Source organism: Nicotiana tabacum, chromosome 17 (genome assembly GCF_000715075.1).
Source record: "Nicotiana tabacum cultivar K326 chromosome 17, ASM71507v2, whole genome shotgun sequence".
Taxonomy (NCBI): domain Eukaryota; kingdom Viridiplantae; phylum Streptophyta; class Magnoliopsida; order Solanales; family Solanaceae; genus Nicotiana; species Nicotiana tabacum.
In genome coordinates this window covers 76900639-76922753 of record NC_134096.1, presented here as the reverse complement: position 1 = coordinate 76922753, position 22115 = coordinate 76900639, and positions in this window count along the sequence as shown.

Genomic DNA, 22115 nt, shown 5'->3' with positions numbered 1-22115 from the left:
AGTAGCACATAATAAGTATATCGCCTAGGGGGAGGGTTCTCCCTTATAAGGTTAGACAAGATACTTACCTCGCTCCGAAGTTTCATGACCGACTCCAATGCCTCTCTAACTCTCAAACCAATGCTTATCGATCTGAAACTAGTCAAACAAGGTGCAAATCAATCAAAATATAGTCCAATGTGAATAATTTATCAATTTATAATAATTCTCAACTCCGCTCGAAAAGTCAACAAAGTTAACCCTCGGTCCCACTTGCCCGGATTTCGAAAATTCTTGAAGGTAAACTTGACCCATAACGCCACGAACTCAAATATTTAACTTATCTTAAATTCCATGTCCAATTTTGTGGTCAAAATATAAAAGTACAATTTCTAGGTTTTCTACCAAGATCCCACAATTTCAACCAATTTTCATGTTCCAATCCATGTATAATTCATGTATTTAACTCAAAATGAGAAGAAACCACTTACCTTTTGGTTGATGATAAAAATAGTACTCCACAATCGCTCCCAAAGTCAGCTCCTATGAAGAAGTGGAGTGAAAATGACCCAAACCCCCATTTTTAAAATGACACTGCCTAGCCCGACCTTGTTCGCGAATGCGGCCTTCCCCTCGCCTTCGCGAAGAGCATCCATCTCCAGCTCCAAATTTCCCTTTCGCGGACGCGTGCACTGGTCGCAAACACAATGACCAACTCCTCCGCTCCTACGCGAACATGACTCGAGAAAAGCGAACGCATAGAACAATTTCTAATTGCGAACTCAAAGAGCAAATGTCCAAACACCCCCACAGACCTTCGCGAATGCGGTCCTTTGCTTGCGAACGTGAAGAAGGATGCATCAGACCTAAGAAAATAGCAGCTCAACATGGAAAAATGACCAGTTGCCCCTCCGAAACACACCCGAGGCTCCTGGGACCCCGTCCAATCACCCCAACAACTCCCAATACATGACACAAACATGCTCTAGGTCTCGAATCACACCAAACAACATCAACACTACGAATCGACAATCGAAACCTCCTTTTAACTTTCCAACATTCAAACTTCGATGAACGTGTCCGATTCATACTTAAACATCCCGGAATGATACCAAATTTTGCGTGCAAGTCACAAATCCCGATACAAACCTATTCCCAGGCTCGGAACCCCAAACGAACATTGATAACAACAAAGTCCACTTCAAACCAAACTTAGAAAACTCTAAAACCTTAAAAATGTTAACTTTCCACAAGCACTGAAATGCTCCCGGGCGACCTGCTACTTAACCCGAACATACGTCCAAGTCCAGAATCACCATACATACCTATTGGAACCTTGAAATCCTGATTTCGTAATCGCTTTACGCAAAAGTTAAACCTTTGTCAGCTCTTCCAACTTAAAGCTTCCAAAATGAGAATTTTTTACCCGAATCAACTCCGAACTTCCCGAAATTCAATTTTGACTACGCGTACAAGTCATAGTACATTAAAGGAAGCTACTCAAGGCCTAAAACCGCCGAACGACGCGCTAGAGCTCAAAACGACCTGTCGGGTCGTTACATTCTTCCTCACTTTAACATACGTTCGTCCTCGAACGTGCTAAGAACTGCTCCGGAGTTTCCCCAAAATTACTGTTCAACACCTTGTGTACCTACCCGTGCCACCATAACCTAGTTGACCACAGTAGCTCGAGCCAGACTGAAGATCTTCCCTTTTATTTAGTCAATAAGCCTTAAAACCAAATTCCAACCTCCGAATTCTTCTACAAGACCTGATTCTAATATACGAACACCGTATCAATCACTACACACTGTACCAAAACATGATCATACACCTCTGCTGAATTCACACCATGCACCGTATGATTCACATGCCCATAATAACATCCTCCGACCACAATAGCTGTAATTTCACAAATCTTATGCCCGCAATACGCCTCATAACACATGTAAGCCCTGTTCCAACTCTTGCAATACTGCCAAGACAAAAGAAATGTGTAGAAACTCATAACCACCTGCCAAAATAATAAATTATGGGGTCTCTTCACCTGACAAGCACCATTATATCATTCTGAACTGAATAACGATATTTTCTCTTTAATATACCCTACCTAACTTCGATCGCACTGATCTTAAGTCCAATAATCTCGTCTCACCCCAATACAGGCTGCTCGGGCAATAAGCCAACTCAAACACCGTCTAAAATCTTATATGACGCCATCAATGTTCCAACAAGCTACAACCTGAATATGACTCATAATGAAAAACGAACTCTGGCAAGGAACTAACCAGCCTGCATAATGAGTGAAATGGCCAAGCCGATGTTATGGTTCCATCTCGGAGATAAGAAACAAGGCACACAAATAAGTATAAGGAACCATACTTAAAATCTCACTATTGTGGTGTGCAACCCTATCCAACTATAACACTGTTGCGTCGTGTAACTCGATCCAAACACGAATCTGTTGCGACGTGCAACCCGATCCATACTTAAAATCTCATTATTGTGGTGTGCAACCCGATCCAACTATGACATTGTTGTGGCGTTCAAGCCGATCCAAATACGACACTGTTGCGACGTACAACCCGGTCCGAATATAACATCATCACGGCGCGTAACCCGATCCACATAACATACCCGTGGCGGCGTGCCACCCGATCTAACAATATACCCGTGGCGGCATGCCACCCGATCCACACAACAATCAATAAGGAAACACCCATCAAGCCATAATGCTTATACTTACGAATGCTCGAATATCGACCATAAGCACGCCAAGTGCATAATATAACCCTGGGGAGACGGATAGCGCCATACGCTACAAAAACCCAAGCACGACTAAAGTGAAATAAATTACCAGCATCTCAAGAGCCATCCTGCTCATATAACCCCCACAAACTACACAGGATCACAACACATATGCGAATAATCAAGCCGTTTCACAACCCACCTGGCACAATAGAGTATTACATGGAATAGCTGACGACGAGAATAACATCCAACGCTCGAAGAATCCTCCGTAAGCAATGCTATTACGAATGAACACATCCGACCTGACGTATAACACACATTCACATTAGACCCACCACCCGACCTTAAATCGATTCTGATCATTGTTGATATCCAATTTTGCCCTCATATTTTTCAAATAAGTATAAATACTTTCAAAATGTCATTTTTTATCATTACTTTATTTTGCAAGAATTATACAAGTATTTTCTATAATTTTTCATAATTGTCAGAGCTTTAAAATTAATTTCCTTGCATCTAAATTACTTGATTATTTATTGATTATCTCTTTAAATTATTTTATGATCATCCAACTTTATTATTTGCATCCACATATATGTTTCATAATATTTTACTTTATTTTATATAATTATATTTATATTTCTAAAGCTATTTACATAATTTTACTATAACGGACTATATTCTATATATAATTGTATTTATTATATTATTTTTGCTGAAATAGCACTTTTTTATATTTTTATAATACTAAGCTATTATTTTTAAGTATTTTACTGCATAAATAATATTTTTTTATTATTTATTAGTCATTTTTATAATTTCTTTTTAATAAATTTCATATATTTAATTTATCGCCGAACATAGGGCTAATTTCGGAAAACATTTGGCCCAAATCATTAGCCCAACACCACAGCCCAATCCAAATGACCCTCTAATTTGACCCGGTCGGTACCCATTTAATGACCCGCCCTGTTCATTCTCAAATCTTGGCCGTTGATCTCTCAAGATCAACGATCCTCGTTCACCCAAGCTCTTTTAATTAACCAAACCCTAAAACCCTAATCCATTCTCCTTCAGCAGGCGCCTCTATATGCTCTCAAACCCCCTCACTTCACAAACCCTAGCCGCTTCCCTAAATTTTCTCCAAATCCGATCAAATCATGGATTCTTTATGTGATTCTCCTACCTTTTACGCGTTACCTCATTGCTACTTACAAGAATATGGTGATACTTAGTATTTGCCTCACTTATGGCAAATACCAGTCTCCGAATTAAGGGAAATCGTCTTCACCCTTTGAAATTTGGATGATATATCATGTATATGCATCATGGTAAGGTCATATGAGTCCGATTCACAAAGATCCTCAACCAATTTTTGATTCGGGTCAAATTACAGTTTGCCTAATTCTTTTCCTAATTTGTCTCTTAAACGATTCTGCATGCTCTCCCTTTCTTATTCATGTTTGATTTATTGTGTTTCCTTGTTTAGATGCTTGATTTCAACTACTATATAAACCCTTCCCCAATTTTTCCTTAAGAGAGACTCTAATCGCTAAAAAACTACTATTGTGTTTCTTGTTCTTGCCTTACACTATTATAAAACTTAAACTCTTGGCTGACTGAAAGCCAATGCCACTAAAATTCGATTATTCGACCTTTCTCAGTACGAGCACTGCCCGGGGTTCATCCGAAACCCTTGGGAACTCTAACGCACTGGGATTTTGAGGTTCTACTATTTGTTTGCTACTGACGTTCGAGATATTGCCGAAATTGTTCTTTGTTTAATCATTTGTCAATTAGTAACTGGTAAGTACCTTTTACCCTTGCAATTTCATTCTCTTTTCGTTTGAATTCATATTCTGCATACCTTTGTTTGTGAGATTTTTATGAACTGACATGTTATTGTATGCTCTGAAGCTCTTCTTGAGGCTATATACCTTCTAGTAATCGAATTTGCCTATTTGTTGCCTTAATTCTATTTTCTTAAGACTGTTTGCTCTACTGTATATGTTCGAATTCTTATTACTGTTGCTTATTCTGAGTTTAATTTCTTGCCTTGTTATGGACTCTTGTGAAGAGTCGAATCATGCCCAAAACCTGTTCTAATTCTTGTTAAATCATTCATGTGCAACTTAATACTCTTCTAGAGTTAACTCCTGATCATATTATTATCCTAAACATGTAACTTGTAAACTAATGTGAGTTCCCTACCTTGTCCTGTATCTCTGTGATAAATCAATACATGTGTTTCAGACCTTGTTGAGTTATTCTTGTCCAACCTGCTAAGTTTCTGAGGTTGTACTGATTAGCTAAGGCATGTTTCCATGCTATTTAAGTTCTAATATATGTTTGATTCGATAATCCTGTGTCTTTAGCATTGCTTCTATGGCAAATTTCTATGTTAGCTCCTTCTCTTATGTATGGGTAACTGACATGAGTTATTATGCTTGTCTGTCCTATTCCTCTTAAGTTGAGAGGAATCAAGAAATGATGGCTTTTGGCATTGTTATGGTCTATTGTAGACCATGCTGTTAGGTTGTTGTACTACTTGTGATCATGTTAGGCTCCCATGTTAGAAATATTCATGTGAAATTGCTATCCCTCTAACTATAACTGCTATGATTAAGGCTCATATGTCTAAAGTCTTTTTTGACTAATTCTGGTTAATACCTTATGTTAAACTTGATTTCTGGAAACTTAGCTTGTGTGTGTGTTTACCCTGTTAACCCTATAGACCTAATTCTTAAGTCCTACTAATGTGTGTCTCTGTTCAACATGCTATACATTCCCTTTGTTGAATGATTGCTCAATATGGTGTTAGTTTTCTACGTCAAACTTGCCATGTTAAAGCTGGTTCTCGCTGGTCTGCCTAGTTGGCATGTTCAAGCCCCCTTGTTTGACTAATCTTGTTCCCTTAGCTTCTAAAAAACAAGTGCCGATATGTTTATGTACTCGTGTCCCTATGAGGTATTACTGTTAATAGACTTCAGAGTTGTCAATTGGTTGTCATGTATGGTTTGTTAACTCATGTGGTTGAGCGTGTAAATGGGTCCTCCATCTAAGCCTAGTATGAGTTCATGTGTGACCCCGAGTTATGAAATTGATACACTCTCCTGTTTGATGTGTGCTTGGATCTGGGTCTACTATTCGCACAAAAAATGAGCTTGTTGAAGACCCAGACAGTACTGGGTTATTTCTCCTTTGGGCCTGCTCTGTTTATTGGGCATGTAGTCTTTCAGTATGTAATATTCGTACTTGTATTCATTATTTTGGGCCTGTAATAATTTGTAAACAAAAAAGATAGGGCAATTAGTGAAAAAATTGGATAGGACACTTTAATTCTCACATGAATTTATAGAAAATACGCCTATAGGGTTTAATTGCTTTACGTGTTACTTTGTTTGACATACCCTATTTTCTATACACTGATAGAAAGCATGCCTATAGGAACCTAAATGTGTTACCTGCTAACATCATAAACATGTCTAAAAATATAAGTATTTCCCTTGTTCATATGCTTTATTTCTATACATTATTAGATAACATGCCTATAGGATTCAAATATCATTGATTATTTGCTTAGCTTGTGCTATTGTTGTGTGATTGTTAGATAGCATGCCTATATGATCGTGTTAAGCAATTAAGATCTGCTTCCATCGATACTTATCTAGATACCATGTCTATAGGGCCTTAATTGATTAATCAAATTAATGTTTTGTTGTTCTTGTCACACTGTTCGCCTAGACAATATGCATATAGGAATAAGCATGATGAATCTGTGTTCGAATATCAACTACTAGAGAGCCTGCTTGTAGGATATTGCTAATCATTTAGAAAGCATACCAATAGGATCAAAATGAGTAATTCTAAGTTTTCAAATGGCTTCACTGCCCAGGTGCGTATCACTTAGAGATAATGTCTATAGACTTTAATAACACTTATAATCTGTAATCTGAGTAGTAGCACTGCCCATGAGATTTTAGTAAGCCATATGGTCACATAGAAGCCATGCCTATAGGTTTAAATGACTTTCATACATCTTGATTCTTAAATTTCTCATGACTCCTCACTGCATAATCTGAAATCTGTTTGCGTGCCTTTGTTGATATGTGTTGAGGTTAACTCGAGCCTTTAATTGCACTATGCGTAGTCCTACATGTTTTTGAATGTGCGCTAGTTTTAATATTTTGAGCACAATAAGTGAAGTCTAGAACCACCTAAATAGTAGGTCCAAAGCGTTCTGGACCATAGGCATGGGACGGGTAGTGCACGCATAGGGTACAACTTAGAAATGAATTAGAACGCCTTTAAGTAAATAACTTCAACATAGTAATCGGGTAGCATGAGATGATAGTTTGTGCCCGCTGAATAATATGAGCAACTCCTACCTAAAGGGAGTTACGAAGTATTATTTATGTTGCACGGGGTGATCCTTTAGGCTAAAAAACTTAGGACCCACCCTTTTCCCTTACATGCTTGCTAAAGCATTTAGTTGTAAAGCATAGACCAACGCAGTTGTAGTCTTTATCATCTTTAAAACTTGTATCAATTATTCATATAGTTTAATAATTCCTTTTTACACTGGTTTACGTTATAATAGGACTTTTAACTTTCATATTTTCCTTTATTTATATGCTCGTCTAGATTAATCATATAATCCACATAGTGTAAAATTTGGTCGGGAACCACAGTTGTGGACCTCGAAGAGTGCCTAACACCTTCTCTTTGAGGTAATTTGAGCCATTACCCGATCTTTGGTGGCGCTGACTAGTCAAACAGAGTTATCTGCATAATAAGTGCCCTAACACACCTTAAAAATTGTTAGGTGACGACTCTTCTTCTTTTAACACTTTTTAAAAGAGTTGTCACACGACTAAATCCGCTTTCGCGACAAAACGGGGCGCGACAGCATAACAACTCTGCTGGGGATTTACACTTAGGCTCTTTCCATAACGAACTTGACTTATGTGGATTACTTTCTTTGTTACATGCACATCCCTTACCTTATTCACCTTTATTTGTTCAAATTCGCCATGACATGCACATCCCTTTCCTTATTCTCCTTTGTTTGTTTAAATTTGCTATGACATGCACATCCGTTTCCTTATTCCCCTTTGTTTGATATAACATGTATGACCGCACTCCACTTCTTTTCATCTTGATTGCTACATTATCTCCATTTCCTTACTTGCTTCGTTACGTTATCGCACATTTTCATGAGCCAAACTGACCACTTGAACAAAACTCCTGTTCAGATATCCATCTTATCACTGCTGCAAAACTCAGACGCGCACATGAATGCTTTGATGAAGGTGTTAAGTGAAGCTTATGTACCCACCAACATCACCAGTGGAGAGATGAATAACATGGTTGGACATGTATTGGAAAGCCACAAAATCACTTTCCACGAAGATAAATTACCACCAGAAGGACTGAGTCACAACAAGGTGTTGCACATCACGGTGCAAATTGAAGATAAGTTCATCATCAGGGTCTTGATAGATGAAGTTCGAGTCTTAACATATGTCCACTGACCATTCTAAAGAGACTAGGTAAAGGCATGCACGAGATATGATTGGGAAGCATGAATGTGAAGGCGTTCGATGGATCTCAGAGAGCCACCATTGGAGAAATCAACCTCAGTCTACATATGGGTCCGACTTGGTTTGATGTCGAGTTCCAAGTGCTAGATATATCTGCTACTTACAATCTATTGTTGGGACGACCATGGATACATGTCGCCGGGGCAGTGGCTTCAACTCTACACCAGGTTGTGAAATTTGAGTGGAATCATCAGGAGGAGATCATCCATGGAAATGGAAGCAACCCCATCTACACCAACTAGACTATTCCGGTCATTGAAAATAGAAGAAAGCTGGGTGGAGAAACATACCATCGCATTGAACGGGTTAACGCAATCGAAAAGGATCGATGGTGGAGCAACAAGATAGAAAGCATATTGCCATGGACGGGATATAAACCAGGCAAGGGTCTCGGCAAAAAGCTTTAGAGGATCACCAAACCTGTACAACCACAGTTCCATGGCACGACTTTTGAACTCGGATATGAATACATATGGCAAGAATATGAGGATTGGTCACCACCATGACATGCTCCTTATTATCCACTGGAACAACCTGTACTACCTCTGCACCAGACAGTCCACCAGGCTGATATGATGTGGGGATCTGAGGAAGATGAGGCTTTGGCTAGCATGAGGAAGTTTTTTCTAGATGAAGAAAACATAGACTGCAATGCAATTGTTGAGGATGAGGAGTAGGAAGACCTTACTATTCAGACCGTGGAAGAAGGAGTTATTCTTAAGAACTAGACCGCTACTCCATCCCGGGCCCATTGAGTTCCTGGGTAGCCTGGCAAATTAGCATGAATTATTTTCAAATAGTTTTGAGCATTTGAGACATGTTTCAGTATTTTGTTTTGAAAAGTTTTATTAATGCATTACTGCTTTTTATATTTATTATTATCTTTCTGCATTTCTTTTCAGCATAATTATTACATATCCTGATGAACCTATGACTGTGACATGTAATGAGACAACGCAACATAAGGACAATGATTCAGAGGATTTGGAAGATGATATAATACTTAAGGAAATTATCAAAGAGGTAGAGGATTTTGAAAACAAACCAAAGTCTAATTTGGAGCAAACTAAGGCCGTTAACTTAGGGGATTCCGAAACAGTCAAGGAAACGCGTATAAGAATTCATCTATCACCGTTGGAGAAAGAAGAGTATATTAGATTCCTAAAGGAGTATGAAGATATTTTTGCATGGTCCTACGATATATGACTGGTTTAAGCACATCTATAGTAGATCACAAGCTATCCACCAATCCCATGTGTCCACCGGTGAAGCAGAAGCTCAGAAAGTTCAAGCTAGATATGAGTTTGAAGATAAAAGAGGAGGTCACCAAGCAAATCAAAGCCAAGATTCTCCGAGTGGTCGAATACCCGACCTGGTTAGCCAACATTGTGCCAGTTCTGAAGAAAGATGGGAAAGTTAGAGTATGTGTCGATTAACGAGATTTGAACAGAGCAAGCCTTAAGAATGATTTTCCGCTGCCCAACATACACATACTAACTGACAATTATGCCAAGCATGAATTCCAATCCTTTATGTATTTCTTCGAAGGATACCATCAGATCTGGATGGATGAAAAAGATGCCGAAAAGACAACCTTTATCACACCATGGGGAATATACTGCTACAAAATGATGCCGTTTGGTCTGAAGAATGCTAAGGCCACCTACATGACGACTATTTTCCATAACATGATACACAAAGAAGTAGAGGTGTACGTGGATGATGTTATCATCAAATCTAAAAGGAGTTCAGATCACATAGCAGACCTGAAGAAATTTTTTGATCGGCCTCAAAAATACAATTTGAAGCTGAATCCTGCAAAATGTGCCTTCGGGGTCCCTACTGGAAAGTCGTTAGGTTTCATCGTCAGTCGCCTGGGTATTGAGTTAGACCCATCAAAGATCAAAGCTATCCAGAACTTGTCGCATCCAAAGAATAAGAAAGATGTGATGAGTTTTATAGGGCACCTCAATTATATCAGCCGTTTTATAGCACAATCAACGGTGATATGTGAACCAATCTTCAGAATTCTGAGAAAAGATGCTGCATAAAGATGAACTGAAGAATGGCCTTCGACAAAATCAATGAGTATTTATCCAAACTGCCTGTGTTGGTTCCACCAGAACTAGGAAGACCTCTACTGCTTTATTTATTCGTGTTAGATGGGGCTTTTGGTTGTGTTCTAGGACAACATGATGAAATCGGAAGGAAGGAGCAGGCGATATATTATCTGAGCAAGAAGTTCACGCCTTATGAGGCTCGGTACTCTTTGCTGGAACGCACCTATTGTGCTTTGACATGGATAGCTCAGAAGTTGAGATATTATTTTTGTGTATACACTACATATCTCATATCAAGGATGGATCCGCTAAAATATATCTTTCAGAAATCCATGCCTACGGGTAAGTTAGTGAAGTGGAAAATATTGTTGAGTGAGTTCGACATCATCTATGTAACTCAGAAGGCAGTCAAAGGGCAAGCATTGACAGATCACTTGGCAGAAAATCTCATAGATGGAGAATACGAACCATTAAAAATGTATTTTCCCGATGAGGAGGTATTATTTATAGGAGAAGATATTACCGAGGCATACGACGGTTAGAGAATGTTCTTCAACGGAGCAACAAACTTCAAAAGAGTAGGTATCAGAGCTGTCTTAGTATCAAAAACCGGTCAACACTATCCGGTGTCCGCAAAACTCAGATTTCCATGCACCAACAATATGGTGGAATATGAGGCCTGCATCCTGGGACTCAGATTGGCTATTGACATGAACATTCAGGAGTTGCTGGTAATCGGAGATTCAGATCTTTTAGTGCGCCAGGTTCTAGGGGAATGGGCTGCAAAGAACACTAAAATATTGCCATATTTGCACTGTGTACAAGATCTGATCAAGAGGTTCACAAAGATAGAGTTCAAACATGTTTCAAGGATTCAGAATGAGTTCGCAGATGCACTAACCACTTTGTCTTCCATGATACAACACCCAGACAAGAATTTCATCGATCCTATCCCAATAGGAATTCATAAGCAGCCAACTTGTTGTGCTCATGTTGAAGAAGAGATTGACAGAAATCCGTGGTACCACGACATCAAGGAGTATTTGGAAAAGGGAAAATACCCAGAGAGTTCTACCCATACTCAAAAGAGCATGCTTCGCAGATTAGCCAATCATTTCTTTCAAAGTGGAGGAATTCTGTATAGAAGGACTTCTGACCTGGGATTACTGTGGTGTGTCGATGCCAACAAGGTATCCGGATTGCTCGAGGAAATACATGCCAGAAACTATGGACCCCACATGAATGGTTTCGTTTTAGACAAGAAGATATTAAGAGCAGGGTATTTCTGGATGACTATGGAAATAGACTACATCAAGTACGTTCAAAAGTGTCACCAATGCCAGATACATGCTGACATGATACAGGTACCACCCAACGAACTTAATGCAACAAGTTCACCCTGGCCTTTCTCTGCTTGGGGGATGGATGTCATCAGACCAATCAAACCTGATACTTCAAACGGACATAGGTTCATTCTGGTGGCCATAGACTACTTCGCAAAATGGGTTGAAGCCGCATCTTACAGTAACTAAGAAGGTTGTAGCAGATTTTGTTCGGGACAGCATCGTTTGTCGATTTGGGGTACCAGAGTCAATCATTACTGACAATAACCTTAACAGTGATTTGATGAAAGCCATGTGTGAAACATTCAAGATCAAGCATCGAAACTCTACAGCATACATGCCGCAAATGAATAGAGCCGTAGAAGATGCCAACAAGAATATCAAGAAGATATTGAGGGAAATGGCAGACAATTACAAACAATGGCACGAGAAGCTACCATTTTCTTTACTCAGGTATCGTACCACAGTTTATACATCAACTAGGGCAACTCCTTATCTACTGGTTTATGGTACTGAAGCCGTTATTCCCGCCGAGCTCAACGATGCAGACTTGGTACAAAGCCGGTATGAAAAACTAGCTCTCATTGATGAAAAAAGAATGAATGCGGTATGTCACGGTCAACTCTACCAGAATAGAATGGCAAGAGCTTTCAACAAAAAAGTCAAGTCGAGGCAATTCACGCCGGGGCAGTTGGTACTAAAGTGAATCTTCCTATATCAGGATGAAGCAAAGGGGAAATTCTCACAGAACTGGCAGGGCCCTTACATGGTGCACTGGGTTTTGATAAGATGGGCACTTATACTTGGAGAGATGGATGGAGAGATTTGGCCAAAACCTATCAATTAGGACACAGCCAAGAGAGACTATGTTTAATATTATGTTTGCTCTTTCTATTTGATGTAACTGAACTACGCTTGACATGATTCCCATTTAAGAGGGGATACGTAGGCAGCCCTGTGGGTTCAGTCAGATCATAATAAAATATTCATTTTCCCTATGTTCAGAAATTGGGGCAAGGTCTCGAGTTTTCCCAATCTCATCATGTTTGAAATCGCCAAGGAATGTGTTGCTAGAAGTATACATTTAAATTGGGGCAGAATTTTGAGGAGGATCCTCAAAATTCCGAAGCAAGGAGGTTGCAACGTCTTAAAATGCGTCACAGTCACCAGTTCATCAAAATTAGTTGATCTCGTACATTATCACATATTTCAAACAACTACATAAATAATTTATCAAATGCATGTTTTTCAAAAGTTTTGTTTCTACAGCAGCCAGACGTTACCCGAGGTGACTCTGACTCAAGCAAGGCCTCCAGACAAAAGCAAAAGCGAAGCAAGGAATCAAGAGCATGAACCAACCTCCCCTCCCCCCCCCCCCCGGCCGCAGAACTCACAATTTTTTCTTTGGTGCAGGCACAATGAACATAACAGGAACGCCTGCAAATACATACACACCACAAGGTTGCTATCTTCACACTAACAAGAATCACCAAACTCAAATACATCAAGCTAAGAAATTCTTTACGCTCTCACAGTTAGTCATTTCTTTCCTTGCATAGGGCTAGGCATTTCCCTCATCATCGCATAAGGCTAAGCACTGCCTTTCTTTACATGAGACTAAACTTTGTCTCCACATTACATAAGGCTAAGTACTGCCTTCCTTTGCATGAGACTAAACACTGTCTCCACATTGCATAAGGCTAAGTACTGCCTTTCTTTGCATGAGACTAAGCACTGTCTCCATTATTGCATAAGGCTATGCATTGCCTTTCCTTGCCAGAAACTAAACACTGTCTCCATTCCTTGCATGAGGCTAAGAATTTCCTCCATTATTGCATAAGACTAAGCACTTCCTTTCCTTGCATGAGACTAAGCACTCTCTCCATTCTTTGCATGAGGCTAAGCATTGTCTCTATTATTACATAAGGCTAAGCACTGCCTTTCTTTGCATGAGACTAAACGTTGTCTCCATTCCTTGCATGAGGCTAAGCACTGCCTCCATTATTGCATGAGGCTAAGCACTGTCTTCCCTTGCACGAGACTAAACACTGTCTCCGCTACACTGCATAAGACTAAGCACTGTCTCCCTTCTTCGCATAGGGCTAAGCACTGCCCTCCTCTCATACAAGTCTAAGCCTTGTCTTGTCTCATCCTCGCATATGACTAAGCATCACCTGTTTTCTATATCAAACAATAAATATCGCCACATCTTTGCATTTCATGGGCTGAAACATTACCACATTGTCTGAAGGCATCATAGTCCAAAGGCACCATCCTCATAGCCTAAAGACACCATTCTATGGCCTGAGGATCTCTCGAAACTGCACATCATCATTCAAAGGCGTCATAGTCCAGAGGCATCATCCTCATAGCCCAAGGACACCATTTCATGACCTACGAATCCCTTATCATACACTTCATGGCCCAGGACGTCATGGTCTAAGGACATCATCCCCATCGTCTGAAGACAACCCTCATGGTCCGAAGGGAATTCACATCATGTTTTAATTTTTGCAATAACCTATGTATATTTGCGTGCATCGTGTTTTAATTTTTTGCAGGTAACTCGGAAGGTAACCGTTCTACAAACAGGAGCAATATTCGCTCCGATTTTCGTTCACAACGTTCACATCCCTGACAATCTCAAACATAACCGGCAGCCAATAATTGATTCCCCTTTGTCCCATAACTGCTCAAATACTCGCCTTATATATCCATAACATTCAAAATTTCATCCATAACTCCACCTAAAATTATCCGTTACCTGCGACACTACTCTCTTATAATAACTCCATCGGTTTCGTTCGTCGTTGGATCCAAAACTACACACGACCTGATTCCTATAATACAAGGGATATGTAGGTAACTCAAGAACCAGGGATTGACCCCCAGGTATTCAAAAATACATCATTCCTCACTCAATTCGGACAAAATTGGTCATCATTTTCTTTACCCGACAACTCTTTCATCATTCCTAGGTAAAAAGGGCAACTGTTGATACCCAATTTGGCCCTCATATTTTCAAATAAGTATATATACTTTAAAAATATCATTTTGAATTATTACTTAATTTACAAGAATTATACAAGTATTTTCTATAATGTTTCATAATTTTTAGAGCTTTAAAATTGATTTCCTTGCATCTATATTACTTGATTATTTATTAATTATCTCTTTAAATTATTTTATGATCATAAAAATTTATTATTTACATCCACATATATGTTTCATAATATTTTACTTTATTTTATATAATTATATTTGCATTTCTAAAGTTATTTACACAATTTTGTAATAACGGCCTATATTCTATACATAATTATATTTATTATATTATTTATGCTAAAATAGCACTTTTTATATTTTATAATACTAAGCTATTATTTTTAAGTATTTTAATGCATAAATAATATTTTTTTATTATTTATTAGTTATTTTTATAATTTCTTTTTAATGCATTTCGTATTTGCCTCACTTTTGGCAAATACCACTCTCTAAATCAAGGAAAATCGGCTTCACCCTTCGAAATTTGGACGATATGTCGTCTATATGCATCACGACAAGGTCATATGGGTCTGATTCACAAAGATCCTCAACCAATTTTTGATTCGGGTCAAATTAGGGTTTGCCTGATTCTTTTCCTAATTTGTCTCTTAAACAATTCTGCATGCTCTCCCTTCCTTATTTATGTTTGATTTGTTGTGTTTCCTTGTTTAGATGCTTGATTTTGACTACTATATAAACCATTCCCCTATTTCCCCTTAAGAGAGACTCTAATTGCTAAAAAACTACTACTGCCTTTCTCGTTCTTGCCTTACATTATTCTGAAACTTAAACTCTTGGCTGGCTAAAAGCCAAGACTACCGAAATTCGATTATTCAACCTTTCTCAAAGCAAGCACTGCCCGAGGTTCATCCGAAACCCTTGGGAACTCTAACGCACTGGGATTTTGGGGTTCTACTATTCGTTTGCTACTGACGTTCGAGATATTGCTGAAATTGTTCTTTGTTTATTCATTTGTTAATTAGTAACTGGTAAGTACCTATAACCCCTGCAACTTCATTCTATTTTCGTTTGAATTCCTATTCTGCATACCTATGTTTCTGAGATTTTTATGAACTCACATGTTATTGTATGCTCTGAAGCTCTTCTTGAGGCTATATACCTTCTACTAATCGAATTTGCCTATTTGTTGCCTTAATTCTGTTTTCTTAAGACTGTTTCCTCTACTGTATGTGTTCAAATGCTTATTATTGTTGCTTATTCTGAGTTTAACTTCTTGCCTTGTTCTGTACTCTTGTGAAGAGTCGAATCATGCCCAGAACCTGTTCTAATTCTTGTTAAATCATTTATGTGCAACTTAATAATCTTCTAGAGTTAACTCATGATCATGTTATTAGCCTAAACGTGCTACTTGTAAACTAATGTGAGTTCCCTACCTTGTCCTGTATCTCTGTGATAAATCAATGCCTGTGTTTTAGACCTTGTTAAGTTATTCTTATCCAACCTGCTAAGTTTCTGAGGCTGTACGGATTAGCTAAGGCATGTTTTCATGTCATTTAAGTTCTAATGTATGTTTGATTCGAAAATCCCGTGTCTTTAGCATTGCTTCTAGGGCAAATTTCTATGTTATCTCCTTCTCTTATGTATGGGTAACTGGCATGAGTTATTATGCGTGCCTGTCCTATTCCTCTTAAGTTGATATGCTTTCATGAGTTCTTTGGATTTAGGCACTATTGTGCTCTGTTGTAGACCATGCTATTAGGTTGTTGTACTGCTTGTGATCATGTTAGGCTCACACGTTAGAAATATTCATGTGAAATTGCTATCCCTCTAACTATAACTGCTATGATTAAGGCTCATATGTCTAAAGTCTTTTTTGACTAATTCTGGTTAATACCTTATGCTAAACTTGATTTCTGGAAACTTAGCATGTGTGTGTGTGTTTACCCTGTTAACCCAATAGACCTACTTCTTAAGTCCTCCTAATGTGTGTCTGTGTTCAACATGCTATACATTCCCTTTGTTGAATGATTGCTCAATATGGTATTAGTTTTCTACGTCAAACTTGCCATGTTAAAGCTGGTTCTCGCTGGTCCACCTAATTGGCATGTTCAAGCCCACTTGTTTGACTAATCTTGTTCCCTTAACTTCTAAAAAACAAGTGCCGATATGTTTATGTACTCGTGTCCCTATGAGGTATTACTGTTAATAGACTTCAGAGTTGTCAATTGGTTGTCATGTATGGTTTGTTAACTCATATGGTTGAGCGTGTAAATAGGTCCTCCATCTAAGCCTAGTATGAGTTCATGTGTGGCCCCGAGTTATGAAATTGATACACTCTCCTGTTTGATGTGTGCTTGGATCTGGGTCTACTATTCGCACAAAAAGTGAGCTTGTTGAAGACCCCGACAGTACTGGGTTATTTTTCCTTTGGGCCTGCTCTGTTTATTGGGCCTGTAGTCTTTCAGTATGTAATATTCGCACTTATATTCATTATTTTGGGCCTGTAATAATTTGTAAACAAAACAGATAGGGCAATTAGTGAAAAAAGGAGATAGGACACTTTAATTCTCACTTGAATTTGTAGAAAATACACCTATAGGGTTTAGTTGCTTTACGTGTTACTTTGTTTGACATACCCTATTTTCTATACACTGATAGAAAGCATGCCTATAGGAACCTAAATATGTTACCTGCTAACATCATAAACATGTCTAAAAATATAAGTATTTCCCTTGTTCATATGCTTTATTTCTATACACTATTAGATAACATGCCTATAGGATTCAAATATCATTGATTATTTGCTCAGCTTGTGCTATTGTTGTGCGATTGTTAGATAGCATGCATATATGATCGTGTTAAGCAATTAAGATCTGCTCCCATTGATACTTATCTAGATACCATGTCTATAGAGCCTTAATTGATTAATCAAATTAATGTTTTGTTGTTCTTGTCACACTGTTCGCCTAGACAATATGCATATAGGAATAAGCATGACGAATCTGTGTTCGAATATCAACTACTAGAAAGCCTGCCTGTAGGATATTGCTAATCATTTCGAAAGCATACCAATAGGATCAAAATGAGTAATTCTAAGTTTTCAAATGGCTTCATTGCCCAGGTGCGTATCACTTAGAGATAATGTCTATAGACTTTAATAACACTTATAATCTGTAATCTGAGTAGTAGCACTGCCCATGAGATTTTAGTAAGCCATATGGTCACATAGAAGCCATGCCTATAGGTTTAAATGACTTTCATACATCTTTATTCTTAAATTTCTCATGACTCCTCACTGCATAATCTGAAATCTGTTTGCGTGCCTTTGTTGATATGTGTTGAGGTTAACTCGAGCCTTTAATTGCACTATGCGTAGTCCTACATGTTTTTGAATGTGCGCTAGTTTTATTATTTTGAGCACAATTAGTGAAGTCTAGAACCACCTAAATAGTAGGTCCAAAGCGTCCTGGACCATAGGCATGGGGCAGGTAGTGCACGCATAGGGTACAACTTAGAAATGAATTAGAACGCCCTTAAGTAAACAACTTCAATATAGTAATTGGGTAGCAGGAGATGATAGTTTGTACCCGCTGAATAATATGAGCAACTCCTACCTAAAGGGAGTTACGAAGTATTATTTATGTTGCACGGGGTGATCCTTTAGGCTAAAAAACTTAGGACCCACCCTTTTCCCTTATATGCTTGCTAAAGCATTTAGTCGTTAAGCATAGACCAACGCAGTTGTAGTCTTTATCATCTTTAAAACTTGTATCAATTATTCATATAGTTTAATTATTCTTTCTTACACTGGTTTATGTTATAATAGGACTTTCAACTTTCATATTTTCCTTTATTTATATGCTCGTCTAGATTAATAATATAATCCACATAGTGTAAAATTCGGCCAGGAACCACAGTTGTGGACCTCGAAGAGTGCCTAACACGTTCTCTTTGAGGTAATTTGAGCCTATTCCCGATCTTTGGTAATATAGACTAGTTCAAATAGAGTTATTCACAAGTAGGTGCCTTAACACACCTTAAAATCGTTAGGTGGTGACTCTTCTCTTTTAATACCCATTTAAAAGAGTTGTCACACATCAAAACCCGCTTTCGCGACAAAACGGGGCGCGACAATCATACCATACTGGGCTAACAACCTTTCAGGGATCCACAATGGCCGTATTCATGACACACACGAGTAGCCGTCCAATCTGGAACAAACTCCCACAGACCATAACCAAATGACTAGAGTGCCTTTCACGCATAAACTCTCACATTTGCGATATTAGCAGAATCTCCATACTTGGTTTCAATCCTTAACAATTAAGAATCCGCAAATCAATACACAAAGCCTCTTACATAGGACACCATTCTCATGGGATACTAAAGAAAATGCTAGCTTACTCTAAACATCTAAATTCGTCCCCGCTCATCTGAACTCATCACATTCTTATCAACACCGAGCCGCAACCTTGATCCTCAACTTCCAATTCACATGCCGCTCACTGCACCTTTCTTGCCGCAATGCAAGAGTACAAGAATTCATCATAACCCATGTACTACTAGTAGAATAAACACTTCATTGGATAGAACCCTTTCACTTAACTTATTTCAGAAGAACCATTGCAACACCCAGTTAAATTCCTAAAACCACAGAACATACAAACCTCAAGTTGTAGTCTAAACCGCTATAATTATTCCGTGATCCATTTACACATAACAAGGCCATTTGAATCAAATACCTCCCAAATCAATCAAATTATGGTGGCTGTCAAGCCCGCATGTACAACCACAAACCACATGTATAACTAACATGCCGAAGGAACTGATCATTGCCACAATCATGTTAATTCAAACCATTACTAACCGACCCAACTTCTTCCAATTTACTCTTGACTTGCCTTAGAAATAATAATAGCTCTATTCAAAACATAACGAACTCAACCAACACTCATCCCGAGTGACCCAAATCATGAACCACATCGTCTCGATACCCATGAAGTATCTCATACCCTCATCATGCGCATAATATCATCTCTAAGTGGTACACCCATTTTGAAGGACCTTCCGCGAATCCGAAATTGTTTCTTCCATTTCTCCAATACTGCCCCGCATACCTGATGAGAACATAGAAAATTCCCCAAGTATTCTTCACACTCTGTTGTAAAATCCTGGTCTTTACCCACACAACGAACCCAAAATCCTTAGACACCACGCTTACATCCCTGAACCCATTAAAATAACTATTGAGAGTCACCCACTCTGACCTAATCCTGAATATAATCAAACTCCATCGCTCTTTTGGCACATGAACACTCCTAAAAATGCAACCAGATTAATTCTTTTCCTTGTATATCACATCCACAAGAAGCATAAACTCTGAGTCTTCCCAAAATCTGCACATGAGTTGATAAGGCAAAATATAACACATATTCATCAAGTTCTTTGCTCGAATTAACCATGATGTTTTCTTTTCTTAGTCATAAATAATCTCCCAATGCACCGATAACCAGAAACCGCACAAGCAGACAACCACACGATCTAATCGTAGACGGTGGGCTCCCCCTCTTTACTTTAAGCTACAATCACATAAATCTAGAACCTACAAAGATTCATCCTTCTCAATTTACCATGATCTCGCACCGTTAACCTGCCAAATTTCTCGAAATCCCTTGTTAAGCTTTCGTGAACATTCCAAATTATCAGCCACAATCGCATACTCGACCTTCTGCCGAGTAATAAGTAGAACTCTTCGTAGAAAATTCATCAAAATCACACAACCGCTAACCTGCCCACATGAGATAGCCCACCTGTGGAATTCCATACCGACATCTTCCAACGATGTTGCATTGTGTACTACTACTAAGATGAAATCAGTAAACCATTCTGAGCCCATGCTCGTCCACCGACTGTACAAGTCTGTTCTTTCCTTATTGACATCAACTAAAAGTCCGACAATACCTTCCAAACTTGAAGTCGTGTCATATCCCATAAGGATAATTAAGCTCTTACACCCCTAAACACTCCAAGCAAACTTCTTTCCGTCATATTCAATCTTCCTCAGCACAGTAGCCACCATTCCAAATAAAATTCGTAGACCTAGTCATTGTCCACCATAATTCCCAAATCGCTCTAAACGTTTCTCAATGCATGTGTCTATCCTACTACATAATCCATATGCTACACTGCCACTCCCACTTCAGTTAAACCATCTCTTTTAAGAAACTTTTCGACCTCTGCTTTTCATACTTGACCTGCTAGCAATTCAACTGCCGCGAGACACCTCCCATCATGTCCTTCCTCTTCTTTCGTTACCCAAATGTTGCCTCAAATCAAAATCCATCTCTGTAGCACCTGAACTAATAAATTGCTACCAACTCTAAGCCTCTTCGAAGATCATATTTCTTGAGCCATCAACATTAGAAACACTGATTTGATTCTGAAATAGCTACACACCATCATCTCTGACAACCGCTTCTCCAGCAATATTTCACAGCACCCTGCATCGAAGGCAAACCAAAGAAGACCATAATGCGGGCGAACCTTAATACATTCAAACAAGGACGATGACACCACATCAAAAATGAGAATTCCACCAATTGAACCTGCAGAATGAGTTCAAATAATTCAAATATTACATGATAAAGTCCTAGGTCTACCCGGACATAAACATGCTTTAGCAACGTATGGACTCTCGTCACCTCGTGCGTACGTATCTCCCACAACTAGTAGAACATAACAATTACATCGCCTAGGGAGGGAGTGTAGTTTCTCCCTCACAAGATTAGACAGGAGACTTACCTCACTCCGAAATTCCATGACCGGCTCCAATGCCTCTCTAACTCTCAAACCAATACTCATCGATCCGAAACTAGTCAAACAAGGTGCAAATCAATCAAAATATACTCCAATGCGAATAATTTATCAATATATAATGATTCTCAACTCAGCTCGAAAAGTCAACAAAGTTAACTCTCGGGCCCACGTGCCCGGATTTCGAAAATTCTTGAATGTAAACTTTACCCATAACGCCACGAACTCAAATATATAATTTATCCTAAATTCCATGTCCAATTTCGTGGTCAAAATCCAAAAATATGATTTCTAAGTTTTCTACCAAAATCCCACAATTTTCACAAATTTCCATGTTCCAATTCATGTATAATTCATGTATTTAACTCAAAGTGAGAAGAAATCACTTACCTCTTGGTTGATTATGAAAATGCTGCTCCAAACCCGCTGCCAAAGTCGGCTCCCATGAAGAAATGGAGTGAAAATGAGCCAAACCCCCATTTTGAAAATGACACTGCCCCGCCCGACCTTTTTTGCGAACGTGGCCTTACCCTCGCATTCGCGAAGAGCATCCTGCTCCA